The sequence below is a fragment of the Hermetia illucens genome, chromosome 4 (genome assembly GCF_905115235.1).
Source record: "Hermetia illucens chromosome 4, iHerIll2.2.curated.20191125, whole genome shotgun sequence".
Lineage (NCBI taxonomy): Eukaryota > Metazoa > Arthropoda > Insecta > Diptera > Stratiomyidae > Hermetia > Hermetia illucens.
In genome coordinates, this window is record NC_051852.1 from 139,394,636 (window position 1) to 139,416,661 (window position 22,026).

Here is a 22,026-nt window from a genome sequence, read left to right on the forward strand (position 1 = left end):
AATCGTTGCTGAATCCACTTCGAACCTCAAAATCCTCTGAGATTTTACTTGGTTGCAGTACATGACATTTTGCGCCATCATATGTAGCTGTAGTAGTAGCTATTAATTTCTTCGAAATGCCGCTCCTGCATAAAGCATTCCAAATACGCAACCGAAAGCTTTCTCGAAATCGAAGAAGAGCAGGTGCAGCGAAGACCTAAACTCTGCTCATTATTCCAAAATTATCCGTAGACTGTTGATGTGATCAATGCAGGAGGATCTGGATCGGAAACCAGCCTGCTCTCTGTCGATCAAGCCTTCGAGATGTTCTTTGATTCGTTCCAAGATTATTTAAGTTATTATCTTAACCAAGGCAGAGGCACTCAAAACGGGTTCCCTTCTTTGGAATATTAACGATCTTCATTCATTCTCTGGGAAAGGTCTGGGAAAGGGATCCCCATGATTTCCATACGGGCGAAAGCAGCAGATCTGTAGTAACTGCAGGTCCACCGATAAATAACTATGCGAGTAGACCGTCCAACCAAGCGGCTTTACTTCGTATGAATACATTGATGGCCGAAATGATTTCTCTTCTTCATGGAGAAACAGTCCGTATTCAAATGTTACGGTGACTAACCATTTCATTCACAAGAGGAAGAACCTCGCCAGATGTAATACCGTTAGGAACCGAGGAGCGTTCGTTCCACCTGTCAGTTGTTCATCTTCGTGAAAGGGAAGTCGACAGTTAACGTGCTTCACAGGACTAACGAAAGATTGATGCGATATGCACTTCGGAAATCATTACCTTCCAAGGCAGCTTCTGCTTCCCTAACGAGAGCAAGAATCAATTCTCTCTTGATTTCGCTCGGAATATAAATGCGATCGAGTCACGCCATCGTTCACCGCTGTTAACAGAGCCTTCTCCTCCCTTCGTCTATCAATCCGCATCCACGATTCAGCAGTAAGCCATATCTTATGACGCCTCTTCGGGACCTGCTGACGACCTGAATAACACCCGAGAAAAGATTTTGATGGCAGCCCAATACTTATCGATATTCTCAGGCGGGTTACTCCGATTACCACGTCAGCTGTCCCATTGCCGAGCGATAGTTGGATCACACAAGCTGTCGAGGTTGAGCTTGAGGGTCTCAGCTCTCCAATCCAACTACGAGAAGTGGTTTACCGAACACATTAGCGGAGATTAGCCACAATCAGATGGTGATCCCTTTCGAGGTTGATGTCTGGGCCTCTCTTATTTCGCACATTCAGGAGGCAGCCTCTAAATTTACTGCTGATGCCAAATGGGCCGATCTCACTGTCAGTTAGTTGAAATTTAGCAGACCTTGTAGCAGGTTCTGTGCTCGAACATTGTGCCAACAATGACAAGGCAGTAGAAGTTGTTGAAACCCGCGAAGCTCCCACCATTATCGTTGCAGAATTTCAAGACAATGCTTCTCCATCGCATGTTGAAGCAAATTGTTGTCAGAGTGCACTTTACACCTCCCCTTTAGGAAGCCTTCCCTAGACTATGTGTAATTGTTCGTAGAAAGCGTCCTTCTCCATAATATTGAAAGTCACCTTTGATGCATAGCGTTGTATAATTCTTTAACCTGAACTGGAATCTAGCAGTTATATGTCCGTCAGAAACCGACTCCTGTCAAGGGAGTACTTTGTGGTAGCCGTCTGAACCACCGGCACCGAATCTGCGTCGGCTTCAACTTGGCTATCCAGAGTACAAAAGCCCATTGCCATTATCGAGGAGAGTAATCTCCAGAGTCCCACCATTTTACTTCTCTTAGGCGTAAAATCTCCACCTTATATCGTTGAAATTCCCGCTCAATTTGGAAAAAGCGAGCATCCTGAAGACCCTCGCTACGTTTTTCGAGAAGCGTGCACATATTCCAGAAACCAATCATAGTCCGTTTTCGATAGCCAAAGGTTTTCGGCATGAGGTCAGTTCCTATCTGAGGCATTTTTGAAGTTTAAATAGCAAAAGACTTTCAAAATTTGCAGGTTTCTAACACATAAATTTCTATCACTTTTAGTCGGCTCTTATGACAAGCAAGGGAAACTTGTGAGTGTATTCTTAAGGCTTAACTCCTGAGACTCAGTATCAACTCTCCTTGACTTTCCACCCGAGATTCTCTCTATAAAGATCTAGTGCACATCGATGTTAAATTTTCAACACTTCCCACGCCCCTGTTTTACTGAGGACAGTCGATCAATTATAGAGCACCCGGTTCTGAAGCCACCTTGGTATTACGACCTTGTTTTTTGTCGCAACGATTTTCAGCAGAATTTTGCATTGCTAGAACAACAGTGAACCACCTTTGTAACTGTCACAGCGGCCGAGCTTATGCACTAAAAGAAAAATATCCTCCAGTTTTGATTATGCCTATAGCGGGAGCAGAATTCCTCGTGCTTTAAAAGGTTGCGGTTGCAGCTAAGGGATGTAACCTGTAATTGATACAAAGGTGTTATAAGGGCCTGCCATCCATTAGTATCAACGCTGAGCTTGCAGTCAGTATGAATATATACAATATATCGGTGCGTTCGTGGCAAGCACATGGTCTGATTTTGTGATCCCTTTTCAAAGTGAAATCTGGGTTGAAACCTAGCGGCTGTTATCAAACCCTCTAACTATTCAAGGAAGGCGATCAGACCCAAACCTACTAGAAACTCGTCTGAAGTGGCCCTTGCCAAGAGGCTTCACCAGAGGATATCTGTTATCATGGAACCAAGATGACCCTCTAAGAGTATATGCTCCAGGAGAATTCTTGGAGCTGCTGGAGGCTTAATGCTCAAAGATGCGTTTTACAATTTGGGTGCCGGACTCCTTAGTTGCTACCGAGGTTTCAGATAGATCTCGCATGCACTCGCATGACTTCTAAACTTGTACTCTGCTACCCACTATGGTTATCAAATCCATCCGTAAATTATTCGGCAATATGACTTTTTTTAATAAACGCAAATATTCCCTGGTATTTCATATTGGCTTGGCTAACTTGAGATGTGGTATTTGCACCTTTTAGCTAGAGTACATACCCAAATCCGAGATCCATCCAAAACCAACGAAGGGTACTAATTATTTGAAATATGATGCAAGAGGAAGATTGATTGAAAAAAATATCTAAGTAAACAAATATTCACATTTTCATTTCAATTTTTACGAAACTTTTTTCAAAGGAATTTCAAGCTTCTTTTCCCAGAGAACCCTTCTGAAAGTGGGTTCTTATATTTCGCTATGCTTCTTTATGTTTTCGAGGTAGCCTCTAAGGCAAGACAAGGCTTTAGCCCCTGGAAAATTGCTTTGTCGCGCCTCCGAATAAAAATTAGAAAGCTTCCTGAAAAAACACCAAAATAATCTCAAAGACCTTATGAATAAATAACACCCTCAACTTCAAGTTCAACATTCTTTTGGTAAATTGTTTATGACAAGCAAAAGAACGGCTTGACAAAGGACTACTAGACTGAGGTTATGATGGTTTTGTGCTCTGTTTTCAGAACACCTTGAAGGATGGAAAGAAGCTTTTGTACTATATATATGTGATGGCCAAATGACAACCCTTCGGCCTTACTCTATTGAAGGCAAGACACTCTGATGTTGACACTTCATTCCATTTTGCAACTTTGCCGCCGCTTTTCATTGCCACCGCACATATCCTTCTGTGCATGCAAAGAAATTACAAACGCCAAGTGATGTTTGCCAAGAACTCAAAAGTCTTCCAATTAACTTAAAATATTTTGACATCTAATTGAACCTGCAATCCAAAAACAAAAAGCCTTGCCAAAAATAGAAAATTTATGGTCGAATAAATATTCATAACTCCATTTACTTCCCATTGTGTCTCTCTATCTCCATACCTACTCCTGATTGTTTACTTTACAGTCGTCCCATGCCATGGAAAAATGGCAAGCATCAGCACTAGCATCAGTGACAGCAGTAGAAAAGTCAAAAAGCTAGAAAAAAAACTGTGGAGAACAGAGAACTGAAAAAGATTTTGACAAAGATAAACTTTTCTCGTTATTCTTTTCACAACGCAAGGATTCATTTTCTATGTTTTGTCCTTTCAAACAGTTTTATTATATAGATTTCTTTACGTCTTTAACGTATTCACTCGGTCCTCATATCCTTTCTGTTCGCCCCCTCTCCAGTGTAATGGCGAATATATGGGGGATGAATATGTGCTGGGGTATCCCCGGTAGCCCGGCGTTCCACAATATGTGAGTGTTTTGTGTAGTAAACCGTCTGCTACGTTATCATATTGAAATGCCTGGCCTGTCCCATTCAAAACACTTTGAGAGAGTAAAACCGTCTTTGAGGTTCGCATTCGTTTGTCTATCCATTACCATCCAATATATGGTTCGCTGGGTATCCTTTTGAATCCCATATAGCATATTCATCTTGATGCTCGTGGAGTCCTTCTCCAGTGGGTTCGGCTCCGACTATAAGTTGAAATGCATGAAAGTTTTCTGCAGGGAAAAACAGGAGCGAATGTAGAGAGAAAGAGCGACTACCTACAATAATGCTTGAGAATATAAATCGTGAAAGGGTTTCTGTTTTTATTCCTGATTCTTCGGCTTTCTACCACTCAACGAGGTTTTCATTCATACGTACAAGTATGAAGATTGCAGGCAAAGGTTTTTGCCTTTCTTCGGATGTTGTTTTATTTCTATGGAGTTAGGCATGTGTAAATTTGCGGTTATTTTGAAGGTTCGCTATTTGTCAGGGCGGATGTAAATTAGTTTTTAATGAGACTCCACCAGAATTCGCAGAGCATAGTTTTCGCTTAGGTTACTGTTATTATTTTCAAGCGGCACTTGTAGGTTAGCCAGCGTGAATTCTGAGCATCAGCGCAGAAGTCACTGGAGCTAAAAAGTTAATTTTGTTTGGTTGTCAAAAGAAGTTGAAAATGCATTTCGCTTCAGTCACTCTCAACGACTTTATCCTGCGGGAAATTGAAAGGAATGAGCAAATTAGGAGCTCGCCGATGGAGTAATATAAAGCAAGTTAGGAGCACTCTAGCTTTCTTTTAATAAGTTTCAAGAGAGAGGCAAAGTGAGCGCTTATTTTTCAACATGTTTTCAAACTTCTATCTTGAAACCATAGCAAGATAAAAGTTATAGAAACTTATTGCATTCCTTGGAACAAAAACTTGTATTACCTGGTATACCACAACGCTTTTATATGTGGTGCCAATTACTTGAAATTTCTGATTTTCTACTTCGGTAACTATAAATTAATATGAAGTCCTCTAAGATAACTCAATTAAGTTGAAGCTATGACCCCCTTTTGTATGGATGCATAGGTCCATAATAAACAGTGTCACTAGAAAGTATATTCCTGTAGATCTTCTTAAATTTTATTTCTCCCTAATAGAGTACTATTACCCGAAAAGATATCGAAATTTTCTACGATCTCACACCTAAATGATGAAAAAGCCTAAAACACATAAATTTTCAGGTTTTTCACTTGCACCTTTCCAGGCAGAGAGGGAGAGTCACCCGTAAAGAATTCAATCTAAGACCACTCCTCTCCATAACTACATTCAGAAAAAAAAGCCCCCAAGCGCCCAAGCAAAATCAACGGCAGAACAACTAGTATCAGGTGCAGGACTGCCTTAATAAAAAATTCTTGCAATGTCAGAAAATATTTTAAAAATCGTTCCCTACCACAAACATCCAAGTCCATTACAAAAGCCACCCAATTTGGGGTCCTAAAACTGCTGGTGTCACGGAAGCAGGGGTTTTCGAAATGATATATTTTAATATCAAACCCACCCTTTCGAGTTCTGCTTAGGGATGGCACCAACCAGGTTAAGCTCCACGAGCGCTTGTTTTCACTTTTCAAAAGCTTTAGACATTGTCGGTTTCCCAACCTAGACTACATTAGACCTTTTCGAATCTGGGAACGTCTTCCAGAAGCAGAAAAGGAAATCTTCCTGAGGTATCATCCACTCCCAGTCAATGCAGCAGCGCATGAAATGCAGAAACATCTGCTTTTCTGACTTAAATTTGATATGTATAGCCGAGATCGCCTGCCTTGTTTTCTCTATGATGTAGTTAAAAAACTACTGGCAGTTAAGGGTTAGGGTTACTGGGTTTTCGTTTACCCTTTCTTAAAAGACATTACAATGTCACTATAAAGCCTCGGATTTCGCACATATGTGGAATTCCGAATGCCAAGTTGCAACTTCAACCTTCAAGGTAGACAAGCAAAGGATCATCTAAAACCAAACGCCGGCTCTATTTCCAACTTCGCGGAACCACACTCTTACTGATTAATTCTGTCAACCACCCCATTACCCAGCGATGCCACAGTGTCCTAACATCTACATCAAGAATACGGCAACAGACTAGGCTGCATTTTTCTAGAGCTCTAGATGCTTCTTGTGCTATGAAGGGAGCTAGGTAGGCCTTTATGTATCTAGCTAGGTGTTCCAGAGGCAGAGAGAGTGCATATTCTTCATTAAAGAAAACCTTTCTGAAGTATTTTTCTCTCTTAGTCCCAACAGTAGCATATGCAAGGGCATCTGCTTTTCTTACTTTACTTTGGTATATCTATATAACCGAAACCACTTCCCTAATTTTCTCTATATTGTTACTCAAAGAATCCTGACAACTAAGGATCCTATTAGGGTTTCCGTGTCCCCTTTCTTAAGAGACAAAAAATTTGCCACTTTGAACCTTCGTGTTTTTCACATATGTAAATTTTCGATTGCCGACCTGCAACTTCGCCCATGATGGTAGACTGACAGGGCACCACCTTAACGCAAACGCTGGCTCCGTTTGAAACTTTGTGGAATCACGCCCTTACTGAACCAGTCTCACAAATATCCCATTACACGTCAAACTTTAGTAGCATCTGGCGGCTGCCCCACATCAACTGACCTAATACGACGTCAAATACTGATACCGCTTGGAGCGAACCAAGTGACCCATGGATTTTTGCTGCCGACATTCTAACTTTGCCAAAATTTGGGCGTTTACTTCCGGCTGAAATATGGTCACTTTCCCGATGTGCCTGGCCTGTTCCATATTTGGATGAACCTGATCTGTCTTTCATGACTGAACCGTCAGTTCACCCTTATCTTTTGGGGATGAAGTGTGCCCAGAAATTTCCTGGAAACAATGGGATACGCCAAAGCCAACACGGAGCTATACTATCCCTGACGATGCGTGAATGGAACTAGAAGTAAATGGTGTCACGAAGAAGAACTCCGGGTTTTCAAGTGAACCCCCAGAGTAGCAATCCTTGATTCCCAATAAGGCTCACTGCGCTTGTAAACTATCAGATCCCACGAAACCCGTGGGACCACATATTATCCACACATCGGAAGAAAAAAAAACACAAATAACAAAAAATAACAGCATGGAAAATTGACGCAAGTATAAAACCAAGTCAACCTCCGTGCGCCCAGGGAAACGGAAGAGCTGTAAACCCACGCACAGCTCAGCCTAACACAAAATCCAAACCTCCGCCAAATGGTTAGAGTTTGTGGAATCAGAACCCCCCCCCCCCCTCTGTTAAATCCATTTAAGCCGCAATATCCACACTGAGATACCAAGAAAAGCGATTATAGAGCGAGCAAGAAAGGATGAAATCTTATTAAACCGCCTTGGTGGCCCCATCCCTTACCGGACAGCGGAACTGGCAACAAAACTGCAAACCAAGGGAAAGGGAAGACCTATCCAATGATGCCGAAGCTAAAATGAAGGTAAGACCCTGAGGATCTGCGAAACCTAGAAAACCTACAGGAAAGCGCTTGTCCCTTTAAAAACGGGCGTGGTGCTAGCAAGACGACGGGAAGAAAAGCTGCACTCCGAATAAAACAAGTTAATGCTATTTTGTCTGTGGTGTGGGCGTGAGAACTCTTCACCAGACCTCAATTCGTTCATAAATGCCTACTGAGGCTTAACAGTCTTCTTTTTAACCCGTCGCCCCTCGTTACTCTATAGGAGAGCCATCTCGGAGTAGGTGCAGCCGTGGGAATAGTCGGAACCGGTGGTGGTTTCGATACCGAATCTCCTTGTCAAAACAATTGAAAAAAATAATTGTAAGAATTATGGGAGAGAGCCCAGCATCGAAGCCAGCATGTTTAACGAACAGAAAAATCGTTAAAGACTGACTATCGTAGTCCCAATGGTTTCTGCACCGGCAACGACAAAAACTAGATAAGACTGGAAGTTCAAGTAATTAATTGACATCTATCCATGTTTTATAGGTGTAGATTCGCATTCGCGGTGCAATAACATGGTCGCCGGTCGGCCGAAACAAGTACCAACTCTCTCCAAGTCTTTTCAAGAAAGCTATATATATTTCTTGGACGACCCTCTCGCCGGCTACTCCAATATAATTGAGCAAATGAAGCAATGAAGCTGTTGCCCTTTCCCAAAGGGTAACCTATCGACAGCCATTATCGTCTTCTAATCAACACATCTATCGGTATCTAGTGCGACGAAGCTCTTCATTGGAGATTGTATCGGGCCAGAGTACACTGCGGGGACAGTTGTTACCAAAAACTTTGGACTCTTCGAGTAGCCGTGGTGATCAGTTTCCACGTGTTACTTCCATGCAACAGCACAGAGAGGCCACTGCCGTGGAACAACTTTATGTTGGTGCTGAGATATCTACTTTTCCAAATTTCAGACAAAAAAGCAAATTTGGACCTGTTAATAGGTCGGGCAACATCAAACTCCATGCCACCGTCAGCGGAAACAGCGCTAACAATGTATAAAACTGACGACGCTCTCGGTGTTCTACTGGTTAATGGAGATAGGTAGAGTGAACTGACCGGTCCTTGGTTTCGTTGTGTTTATCCTTAGACCAACTCTACTTGTCTCCTTCGCCAACTCCACAGCATAGTCCACGTCCTCCACCCAAAACAGCGTGGAGAATTTTAACTATAACAAGCAGAAGTAATATCGACAAGAAAATGCCACTTCCTCCTTCTGTCTGCTGTCCGTCGATTAAAATTTTCCGGCGTTTCCTGATGCGTTCTCAAATAATTTAAGCTATCATCTTTAAATGAAGGAGAATCGAATTCCTTGGAAATATCCCAGACTACAGGCACCTATGGATGAATGGATGCAGCGATGGAAGAAGGGTCGACCAAAATCACTGTTAGTACAGCGCATACTATGCTGCCAAAAGTAACCACGGTACCGAAACTCTGGTGCGTCATGTTCGCCCCTCTCACAGTAGCAATGTGAAGTGTCCAAAAAGATACGATAGGCAGTCTTTTATGGACTCCTCGAAAATCTTTGGAATCGAAGAAAGGATATGTATTCAACCGTAATTTTCGCCCAGTTAAGAGATGATATCAGAATCCTTCCACTTGTCCATAAAGATATCCTCGGTGAAACGAAATGTGAGGTATACCATACATTTTTATAGGAAAAGATTTGGCAGGTGCTTGACCCACATTAACATCAAAGAATTTCGACAATATGAAAGGATTTAGAAGAGGAATCCGCGATGTGCTGGTTATGGAAGGGTCATCTACTGCAAAAAAGAGTGGGACGAAGGAGTAAAAATATAAATTGAAGTGATCTCGGAGAAGCTTACCTGTAGATTCAGCAACGAAAGGAGCGGGCCAGGAAGGAGAAATGTAACTTCGTTTTGCTTAGAAAAGTTTTAGTGAACGACTTAAAGCTGCAAAAATGACCCAATTTTCGGTAGAACTTGAATGACGCAAGCGCAACTAAAATTGCGCGCAAGGCATTATGGTTATTATAGGTAAGCAAAACAGGGTATTTTCGTACAGAAAAGCAAGATAAAGGAACAAAAGAAGGAACAAATTTTTGAAGTACATCATAAAACCTGAAAACGGCCAGGTTTGCATAATAAATTAGAATTACAATTTTCAACTCACCTCACAAGCCAGTTTGCCAAAAGAAAGTTATCCAAAGATACTCAATTCGCAGTATGGAAATTGAATTTGGGCCTCGGTTAAACGGCAAGATGATGAACTTAGAACTCAACTTGAAGAGGCGGATCATGCGCATCGATTAGAAGATAAACCAAGTCACCAGGAAATAAAAGGAAAAGATTGAGCAGAATGATGGTAAAAACCAAGTGAAGGATGCGATTATTTTGATTGATTTGATAAACTGGTAGCCCCGCAGCAGTAGGTTCACCAGGACAACTCAGCAGCAGAATATCTAACAGTGTATCGAAAAACTCTTCGGCGGGGGGAGCTTTGCAGGCTGGTATGGCATGCAGGCAGTTCGGAAAAGCATATAAACATGAAAACATGAATGAAAATCCAGCTGCTTAGTCCTGAGGTCCCTTACATTCTTCTTTTTCTTCTGCCTTTGTCCCGTTCACAAGCGGGGTCGGCTCGTCGTGATCGGTTTCGCCATTTAGCTCTACCAAATGCCTGATCTGAATGCAGGCTTTTAAATCTCCATCCAGCGTATCAAGCCACGGAACTTTGCAGCGCGACTTTCACGGTTGATATCCTTGTAGAAGACGATAGAAGCAAATTATGTTAAATTCAACCCTTCCTGATCATAAGAATAAGTATCTGAGGCTAAAGCTCGCCCAGAGTTGTTGTCCTTTGTCAATTTAGTGCAGGCGAGAGGAGGCCGAAAACGCCGCGGTTGAGGTATCAAATGTCAATCTCAAAACAAATAGTTATCTGGATTTCGTGATGACCCGTAAATATAGTCTAAAGAGAAAATGTTCTAGGTTCTGATAAATCAAACTACGCGTGATACACAGATGCAGAGTGCAGCAAATTAGTGTGAAAGGAACTAATTCAACCTTCAAGAGTTTTGTAAACAATGTTAGGATTTTCAGCAAACTTTCCAGTATCGTGTTTCGTATTACTACAACTATTACCGTACTTTTATGGTGAATATGAATGATCCACCATTAACGTTTATAGGAGCAGATATTGGATTAAGTATTATTTTGAGGCCTGGATGAGGCGTCATCATGATTTTGATAGATTTTTTAGGTGAATCATTTCTGAGAATGAGTCCTTGGTTTTTGTTCTCGGAGGAACTCGAAGTACATATAATATATGACAAGTCGGGAAACCGGACGCTAGACGCTTCAGGTATGAAAGGTTTTGTGTACTTCTTTTATAAACAGATTTGAGTGAACATTTGCCCCATTAGCATGTAGTATGTAAAATATGCATATATTATTCGAAAATAGCCACTTTCAAGTGATACTGACATTCATAGTCTTGAATTTGAAGAGGAACGATAGTTTTGACCTAGTATACCTTTGTTAGTAATAGTGAGATTTTTACCAGATTTGGCAGGATCATGCTCAATACTGTAGCCTACATTGCTGCAAAATTCTGTGATACTAGGGTGAACTTAAGGGGGGTTTCCCTGTCAATTACTGAAAATTATAGTAATTTACTATTATTAACTTTATTTGAACAGCTATCGGTATGGAGGGTATTTCGGAGCCTAGGGACTATATAGTGGCAGCCCCCTGATTTTTTTCAGATTTGTCGGCTGGGTAGTTTCTGAGAATGGGTTCGTTAAAAAAATGACCACTTTCAACCCCCCGCACTCTCCACCTTTTTAACAGAAGTCGAAACTAAGACCGACTTCGAAAAATATTAACTGAGAACTTGAATTTGATACCCCACATGACTATATTTGATGAAAAAAAAATGTACACCCCCCTTTTGCATGTATGGGGACCCCCTCTTAAATTCGTCATAAAAGGGTGTAACTCACTATATGCGTGAGCGTTCACAGTTCCCACCCTTCTACCAAATTTGCTGTCAATCGCTGTAACCGTCTCTGAGAAAAATGCGTGTGACGGACAGACAGACAGACAGTAAACCGATTTTTAAAGCATCTTCAAAGAGTAAGCGCATCTGAATCCTGTAGAAACCACAGCTTCGCGGGCCTCGCATCGTTTGCTAATAGGCAGCATATGTCCTTTTAGCGTTTTAGCCCTCTTAGCTACTCCAAAACACCTCTTTTAACTTTCTATTATTCATCCCAACATTCATTTATCTCAAAATATTGATTTTAAAATGAAAATTTTATTTGCAAAACTATCTCACTTTTTGGTTTCCCATAAAACCCTAAAATTCATTTAAATATTTTTAGTTTAGAAAATTTCAAATATTTTGAAAACGGTCATTATCTCTTTTGCTGTTGTTGGCACAAAGATTTAATCATGTTTCATATTACGAAGTGAAGCACGAACGCTTGTTTCTGGCTAAAGTAACAGTTTGTGGATGGAAATGGGATGTGGAGAGTTTCCTGTTGAGAGGATTCCACTTCGATGAAGGACGACTGAGCCGAGGATTGACAATTAAATTAGAAATACCGGAAGTGATAGGATAATAATAATCGTTGGCGCAACAATCCATATTGGATCTAGGCCTTGAAGTGTGTTAGAGCACTTCATTCAAGACCGTCACGGTACACTACAGTATACTGTAGGAGGCAATGTGGTCAGCATTGCGCTCGCCCGAGATTATTACCCTGATTTGACTCAGGTACTCATTCACAGCTGAGTCGACTGGTATCCAACGTCAAATCACGATACAAATTCCACTGTCACCAGTGAGATTTAAACCGCGACCTTCCGCACGACAGCCTTGTGCTCTAACCACTCAGCTATCCGGAGCACGATAACGTTGTTGTTTAGGATCTGCGGGATCCTAAGTCCCCATCCACATGATGGTGGACCGGACTAAATGAGGAGCAACTTACTCCCTCGTTTTTTAGTCCATGGATCCCTAGTATTGGAGCGTAGCACCCCAAGCATTAAGAATTGAAAAAATCAAAAATTTGACTGACGGTTTCGTCCAGGACAGAGGCAACTCATCAGACGCTGCCTCACCTCTGCCCTGGGAGCAGCGTGACCGAAAGTGCCAACAGGTCGAAAGACGCTCCCTTTTATCATCGCAAAAACACGACATGGTTGCGAGTTATATTGGACTTAAAACACCAGTCGTTCTAGTCTAAGCTAGACTAAAGCTAGGTTGTTGTTTAGGATCTGCGGGATCCTAAGTCCACATCCACATGATGGTGGACCGGACTCCTAAACACCTTGGACCTTTTGGCACTTTCGGTCACGCTGCTCCTAGGGCAGAGGTGAGGCAGCGTCTGATGAGTTGCCTCTGCCCTGGACGAAACCGTCAGTCAAATTTTTGAATTTTTTCAACGATAACGTTCTTTATGCTGTCTTGTTCGGAGACGTGGAGGAGTTGAATGAACCATGACATCTTTCCTCAAACACCTCGCCTACCCACATTACATCTATTTGCTCTCTTACTTGGACATGGACATTGGCCTAATGACTCTGGATTTCGAAAGAGAGGCAAGTAAGGTGATAGGATGATTTGAGCAAATTTACATAAATGATGCCTGTTTAAATTTTGATTTATAATTTACAAAAAAACTACTTTTGAGTTTGGTGCTAAGCAAGAGAAATATTGAGTTCCTCTAGATTTTCGCCTAACGTAGGAAGTCGGCACATGTGAAGGGTCAGAAAAGGAAAAAGAAGGGGGTATTTGGTGCTTAAAGTTACGTTTTTGTTCGCGACCATGGTAGAATAGACCTCATTCATTCCGTTAGAATAGTAAAGAGACCATTCTGGAAGAATTATGACCGGATTGCGTCAGGATTCAGTGATCGGAAGTAGTTAAGCGAGGTTTTGAGACTACCAGGCGGCAAACAGTGGCAAACAGAAATCCGCGATTTCGAGTGGAAACAAGAGTGCTGCTAAGTAACACACTCAATGGATAATAATAGAATAATTCGGGTATATGACTGAAATAATATCTGAAAGGCTCAATGGTTTGAACACCAGGCAGTCGTACCGAAGTTTGCGGTTGAAATCTCACTGGTGGCAGTGAATTTGTATCGTGACATCTGAGGTAAATGAAACATCGATTGAGAATGTGATACGTTGTGCACATGAAGACTAATTTCAGGAGGAGCAAATTATATCTATAGGGAACGGAATGTTATCACGTATTCGTTTGATAGAGACGAGGTAGCTAACTGGCCCGTAGCCCCTGTGGTTCATGCATTGGTATGTCGTTGTATCGATGGAACCTAGATGGTTTTTTGTGTGCGTTTGCCCATCCCATGTGACAAGTCCTAAATACCTGTTGTTGTCGCAACCACGTAACCGCACACGAATGCCCTTCATCACATACATGGCACGTAATTCACAGAATTTTTCTCGCGCATTTACCGTACAACGTCCAAGATACGCAATGATTTTTCCCTTCCATACAATTTCAAACAATGCGCTAGGAAATGTATCAGTGCTTAGTCTTCTTAGTTGTGGATCTTCTCTCTCGATTATAGCATTCGCGTTCAAAGTTTCATGGCTCCATGTGCCAGTTTTATTTTGCGTGTTTTACCCCCGATAGGTACGCGTGATGTACCGATGGTTGCTTGTTTTCAGGTTCCGGTACGGACCAAAGAATCGGTTTAAGGACGTATAAACTTGAATCACACATGTGTCCGGATGGCTTAAGTGGTTAGAGCGGTGGGCTGTCGTAGCGGAAGGTCGCGTTTCAAATCTCACTGGTGGCAGAGGGATTTGTTATCGTTACTGGATGTGGGACACCAGTCCACTCAGCTGTAAATGAGTACCTGAGTCATATCAGGGTAATAATCTTGGGCGAGCGCAATGCTGACCACATTGCCTCCTACAGTGTACCGTTTCGGTCTTGAATGAAGTGCTCTAACACACTTCAAGACCCTGATCCAACATGGTTATGCTGCGCCAACGATTATTATTATTAACACATGAAAGACTGAAGTGTTCAAAAGCGCCCCCCAAATTCTCGAGGCTTGCTAGCAAAGAAGCAAACAAGCGCGTGTCGAAGATGTCGAAGGAACATGTCATTTGACCTTAAGTATTTGTGGGTGGACCTTGACAGTCATTTTTGCCATTTTTTTTTAGGTTTTTAGGATAGCTGTCCCCTCTAGATCAACTCCGACAATCAGGGTTTTCTTTGGGCAACTCTAATCCACATTAAATCGTTAGAATCCCGAGTTGAAATCTTGGGAACAATTAATTTTTCTAAGAACTAACGTTCATGCACTACGTTATCCGAAGTGTAGCAATCAAAATTTTATGATTACCCTAATTTGAAAAACATCAAATTGTTTCGAAGTGAAAAATGGAAAAAGTTTAATCAGAAAGTTATCCTTGCATTTATAGCAGATCGACATTTGTATCAAAGCGGCACTAAAGCCTTGAAGTATGTTTCCAAATAACTCAATTCCGAAGCAAACCTAAAAAAATCTCCCCAGATTTGCAAACATTCCAAAAACAACATTGAACATCTTCTTCGAAAGAAATTTCCATAAGTTCGTTCCAAAAAACTTACAATTCTCCTTCAGAAACTTCTCGCGTATAAAATGAACCACTTTTTGGAAAGAAATCGCAATATCTCTGCTTTCCGCATTCCGGATATCAATTAGACTCAAAAATTTAATATTTGAATTCCGGTGCCGTTTCCCGTTCCCACAAACCGGGAAGAAAACCAAACTCCCTCCCCAGAAATATGACATGCCTTAGTATTCTACACTTTCTCGTTCATGCCACCCCGCAACGTGGAATATTTCAATTTCATTTGCAAATATCCAACAAAAACCAGAGCACAATCCGCTTCCACGCCGCGTTTCAGAACAATCCCTTCGAATGGAGCCAAGGCCGACCGCAACGCCTTGGCATCACCACCGACCGACATTATCATACAAATGGTAACATCTTATTTTTGCACATATTTTTCTTGCTTCCCCAGTGATCATCCCAAACTTCATGCAAACATATCTCTCTGCAGAAATTTTCCGCATTACAGTGTTGGAATATTAGACAGAAAAATTCATAGTAGCCTCACAATAAATTTTACACAAAGTAAAATAAAAAGTCCTTGCCGAAAAGTGTTCCTCCTGCCGTTTGTAATCCACCCCAAAATAAGCTTTTTCCTTTTCGTTTGGCTTTATATGGAGCCATTTTGCCACACGGCTACATGCATGCAGAGGCAACCACCCAACGGGCTAATGTATGTAGTGCAGTGAAGGATGAACTGACCTAGTTTTGGGGTAAGTTTCTCGTAGTCATCCAGCTTTTTTTACCAGAAAAAGGAAGACAACATATAAGTATAATGTGATGCTACCACCAATCCGACTTCTGGCAATGGTTTTCTTGCTTCATGGCGTTCTCTCTGATGTTCTGCCTGACACTGTCCATTTCTTTCACCGAGCTCGCATAAATGTGCAAGGACGAATGTGTATGTTTTGCTACCAACTTTGTTTTTAAACCATAAATAAGCGCTGACGACAGATTAGCGTTGGAAGCGAGCGACAAAAGATGGAGGAAGAAAAAACATCATCGCTCCCAAAAGAAGGCATCGTCAGGATGGCCCCGAAAAACACTGTTCTCGTATGTACGGCAGATGCCTTGTTCCAAATCACATGACAAAAATTACTCCATTGAGGCAGACAGTTTTCCACTTTAGGAACTTCAATGAGGTCGTTCCCGCCCTACTTAGCCAGTGTTGGCGGGCTCATAATCACAACACGAGGAAAGGCTCAGACTTGCTACAAAAACAGAGAGGACGACGGAGAGGCTGGCATAAATGAAAATCAGATTAATTTTGCAGGATTATCTAGCTTTCGTCGTAATGCTGAAGGGTCTTCATAAAGTGGCAACCCTCCACCTGCCATAATAATCTCATCTGCCCCTTTATCACTTGCTGCAATCATCCAACCACATCTTTGTACCCAAAGGGTGATTTCGTCCCACATTGCTCTCAAAGCCTTCCATCTATGACGGCAAGGATCACTGCTGGCAACATTCAAATCACACTCTAACCACTCTAGTGAAGATGGAATGGAATTGAATGAAAATTTGAAACAACTCCAGGAAAAATGTTGAGAGCACTTTGTTCTCCCCGGAATAGAAGTGTGCTACCATGTCGGGACAATAAGGACATCGAGCATGCCGGAACAACAGTGAAATGACGTTCGAGCGATACTTATATGCCTCAGGGTCAATTCGAAACAGGACCCCATTACCCACCGCATTTCCATGAAATCGTCTTAGCTAAATGCGTTCGAATAATATCCTTGGGGGAGGGTGAGTCGCTTCTGTGCTCAGCAAGCCACCAACGACCGAAAAAACTTTCTTCATTTAACCGGCAAGAAGGCCATCGGGCATTCAGAGGAAACTGTTTGCTTTCGTCCCTAATAGATCCATTCAGTGAAGAACCTATTAGCGAAAGACTCAATGTCAACAAATATAATGGCATTTAAAAAGTTTCATTAGTCAAGTTAATTCTGATGTAGTTGACCTTGGGTGGTAGGGGATGTGCCCGGGTGTGGAGATTTGAATGGTCGAGAGTGTTCTGAATTAAATTTGAGAGGAAATATTAAGTTTCAATGGACGGTGGAATGGTCGTTTTTATGCTCCAATAGTGAGCACACAACTGGAGTGCTTTGTAATTTCGATTGGAACTTGAAATTGGGTCAAACTTTTCCAAGGGATTCTCCCAGGAATGTATGCAAGGAAATGTGCTCATGGTGTTTTACGAATCATGAAAAATTCACTGCAATAGGAGGATTGAAATCGATAACAAATGGTAGGAAAGTGCTGAAGAATTCTAGGAAAACGCTTTGGAAATTTCATGTGATTAATTCATGAAATGAAATGTGTTTTATTGGAATATCCTGGACGTCCGGTGTGGGCTGATTTTGTTTCTCGTTGTGTATGCCAATCTGATGCAGGTTTAAATACACAGGTAAAATCCAGCACAGGGAGATGAACCTCGAGAATCAAAGTAAAATGTGAAGTGGAGGGGATCTATCTCCGGCCTTTCGACATATGGACTTGTTGTTTAGGATGGTGAGGGATGCCTTAATTCGTGGGAGGTGACCAAAAAACGTGAGAGAAAGTTGCTCTCCATTTGGTCCGGTCCAACATCAAGTAGTTGTGAACTTAGAATCCCTCACTATCCTAATTAATAATTTAGCTTTAGCCTAGCTTCGGTTGAAACTATTGCTGGTTTCACTTGCATATAATTCGCACCCTTGACTTGCTGGCGAATACATAAAGGAGTATTTTCCATCTGTTGCCACTTACGGGCACGCTGCTCCCAGGGCAGAGGTGAGGCAGCGTCTGATGAGTTGCTTCTGCCCTTGACGAAACCGTTAGTTCCTATTTTTATAGAGACTTCATTCAAAAAGTGGAGGATGAGGTGATGAGGAAACTTCCTTCAATCATTGGAAGGACTCTCGTCTACTCTCGAGGATGTTATTTGTTCGCTTTTAGCTAAGATACCTCCAAGCGAAGGTGATGGGTAATGGGTTACTGCCTCAAATTGACCCTGAGTCATATGAGTATTGTTCTTGGGTGCTTCGCCCGTTCTACTTAGCTTGAAGTATTTGGCTGACGTTTAGGACTCCAACTGAGCTTTTTCTTCAAATTCAACATCAACTAAGTGAATTCGATACTAATTGAGGCAAGGCAAAAAATTTAAAGGCATGTGTTCTGTGAATTATGTACATAGCTCTAGTGTAAATGTTGGGTTAGGATGAGATTTACCTAAGGAAAAAACGCTGAGTTGACAATTTTGAGAAGTTGCCTGGGTCTAGATGGAGGAAAGACAAAAGCAAAAAGTAGATGGATACGCGGTTAAAAAGAATGCTTAGTCATGAAATCTTCCAAACGTAAATGTTAGCGCACTGTCCGTACTGATCATGGTCGTAATCCAAGTTTCCTTTCCCCAGAGTATATGCTGATATGACAAAAATACCTTAGCACATAATACCCACCAATCATACAACCAATACAACCAATCAATCAATCAATCAAGTAAGGGTACAATCTCAAGTCAGCTAAATAGTGCTTCCGCAACAATGATCATCATCACTGCCAGTAGCCATGTCTTCAATCATAACTACAATCTAAATAAACGCCTCTAACAGATATAATATGACCGTTATCAGATGATCAGTAATGGAAATTGCTGGACAAAACATCATAGCGCCCGTCGATCGACTGCTGCTTATGCGATGGCCGACAACGTCAAAGGAGACCCGATCTCACACCTACACCAGAAAGCCTTCATGACAAAGTGGCTGCATGGGAAACTCCCACTCAATAACCAACAGTGGCAAACCCAATCAGGTCTGACAACTAATAAGCAGGGCTTCACAGCAAAATTTTAAAGATCTCGCATAGATGATTTTTTTCAGATTTCTGGCTCTGGATTTGATGTCTAAAGTGGAGTCCGACAGAGTTGCAGCCTATCAACTTCTTTTTCTTCAGCCTTTGTCCCATTCACAATCGGGGTCGGCTCGTCGTGATCGGTTTCGCCATTTGGCTCTATCGAATGCCTGATCTGGGTGCAATTTTCAGGCTTTTAAATCCCCATCCAGCGTATCGAGCGACCGTTGTTTCGATCTGCTTTTTGGTCGTTCACCATCAACTTCGATGTTTAGACCAATCTTGGCAAGTGAATTCTCGTTAGCACGAATTGCGTGACCATACCATCGAAGACGCCTCTCTCACAATTTTCCCACGATCAGTGCAACCCCATAACGATCGCGAATATCGTCATTTCAGATGTGATCAAAACGTGTCACTCCACTAGTCCAACGTAACATCTTCGTCTCCATTACCGCAAGACGCCTTTCATTGTCTTTTATAGTCGGCCAACACTCAGAACCATAGAGAGCGCCAGGACAGACGACATGGCGGTAAAGTTTAGATTTGAGACGTTCGTTAATTCGTCGATCACAAAGAACACCAGTTGTGGAACGCCACTGCATCCAGCTTGCGTTAATGCGTGAAGCAATTTCATAACGCAGTTCTCTATTGGCTAATAGCGTTGATCGAATGTATTTAAATCGCTCAGTTCTGGGCAGATCACTGCCACTGACAGTGATTGTGCCTGTTTTATGGGGATCGGTCGTCAAAAATTCAGTTTTGTTTAGATTCAATCTGAGACCGTGTTGCATGAGGCGATCATTCCATTTTTGGACAAGTTGCTCGAGATCATTTTTGTTATTAGATGCTAGGAAAACATCATTTGCATTAAGCAGTGTGAAGGGCGCTAGACGTTGGATATTCCGTGTGACGGTGTCCATAACAAGAACAAAGAGGAGTGGTGAGAGGGCGCTTCCTTGATGAAGCAGTTTTGATACACCTGGCGGGTGTACTTCGAACTTAACTTTTTGGATCATGATAGAGCAATTGAATCCAGCGCACGAGTTCTTCTGGCACTAAGTGTTGTCGTAAAACATACCAGATGAGTTCGTGTGGTACACGGTCAGACGCTTTCTATAAATCCAGCAATACAATGTAAAGAGGACCATGCTTCTCACGGTGTTTCTCCATGAGTAAACGCACAGCGTCTATTGCGTCTATTGATTCACGGTCATTTCAACGATTTCGTGAATACGGTTGTGAAGAATGCATTCAAAAGTAATCGGATCGCACGGTAATTTGAACATTCTGCTGGACTACCTTTCTTTTTCCATATTGTAACAGTGGTACTTTCTTGCCAGTCAGATGGTGTTCTTCCTTCCTGAATAACCCGATTAAAGAATTCACTGAGCCACAGTGTTGGGTCCCAGCTCTTCATTTTCCAGAGTTCAGATGCAATGTCGTCAGGTCCTGTGGCTTTCCCCAATTTCATTCGTTTTATTGCCTTCTCGATTTCAGTTTCGCTGACATGAAAGTCCTGGGGGTTTGACGTGAGTACCTGCCGTAAACACGGGCACGGATTGATTTTGAGACCACAATCAGAGCCCCGCCATGCAAGCACAGCAGTCCTGGTTTATACTGCGTGCAGGCTCGGCATTCATACCAGTGGATCCGAGGCCTATCTAACACCTCTGCCGCAACTAAGGAGTACGGCACCCGAGTTGTACAGCGCAACTCCACGCTCGAGCTCCGAGGAGCTCTGCCCGCGATGTAGGCATAACCACAACCACCATGAAACTCTCACTAGGGGGCCAACCACAAATTACAGGAATTCTCCTGGAGCATATGCTCTCAGAGGGCCATCCCGGTTCCCATGGTACCAGATAACCTCCGGTGAGGCTTCGTGGCAGAGCCACTTCAGATGAGTCCCTTGCAGATTCAAGTCTGATCGCCCTCCTCGAGTACGTGAGGACGGAACTCCCCAACGTGAGTTGCGCTGACAGGTGAAACTGGTTCAAATGTCAGCAATGATTTTGGAAGTGGAGGATGAGCAAATTCTTCAGTTTAAATCTGCTCGAAGTATTCTCGCCATCTATCCGTTACGTCTCGACGGTTGGTAAGCAAAGTACCGTTCTTGTCATTAACGCAACAGAAGTGTTCGATATAATGTGTACGTTCGTTACGGCTTTTAGCAAGTCGATACAGATCTCTCTCGCCATCCCAAGTATCCAGTTTATCGTAAAGATTTTTGTAATGGTCCGCTCGGGTGACAGCGACCGCTTTCTTTGCTTCCCGGTTGGCATTCTTATAAATTTAGCAATTAGCAAGCGTTTTATCGTCTTTTCACGGACTTTCATTTCAACACCATTATTCCAAAGCCAAGTATCTCAATTGATGTACGGCTTACCCGGCTTGGTGACCCCCAGGGTTGCAGAGGCCACTTTATGGATGGTGTCTTTCATTTGGTTCCACGATTCTTCCACATTCGTAATGGTCCGTAATCGTGTGAGTGAGATCGTTTCTTCTTTCTTCTCACCAAATCGTCACCATTTAATGCGCGGCGGGCCAGTGCGTTCCTCACGCTGTTTTATGGGTGGCATAATTCGCAGGACAGCAATCAACGGCTGATGTTGAGATGCGATGGTCTCATAGGGAATGGCTTTGCAATCAGTGACAGTGGTAAAATGTCGGCGTCTTATGAAAATATAGTCGATTTGCGTTTTACTGTTCCCACTATAAAATGTAGGAAGATGAGACAATCGTTTGATGAACCATGTATTTATAAGTACAAGGTCATGTGTGTCCGCAAAATCGATGATACGCTCACCACCCTCATTGTGCCCTCCAAACCCCTTCCCCCATGGCACCTGTTACCGTCTGCT

The 22,026-nt window shown here is 42.4% G+C and overlaps 1 protein-coding gene across 2 annotated transcripts in view; it reads right to left on the bottom strand.

The window, feature by feature from the left end:
* Window positions 1-22,026, bottom strand: part of LOC119654840 — a 91,699-nt gene that overhangs the window by 36,240 nt on the left and 33,433 nt on the right. The window lies entirely within an intron of this gene.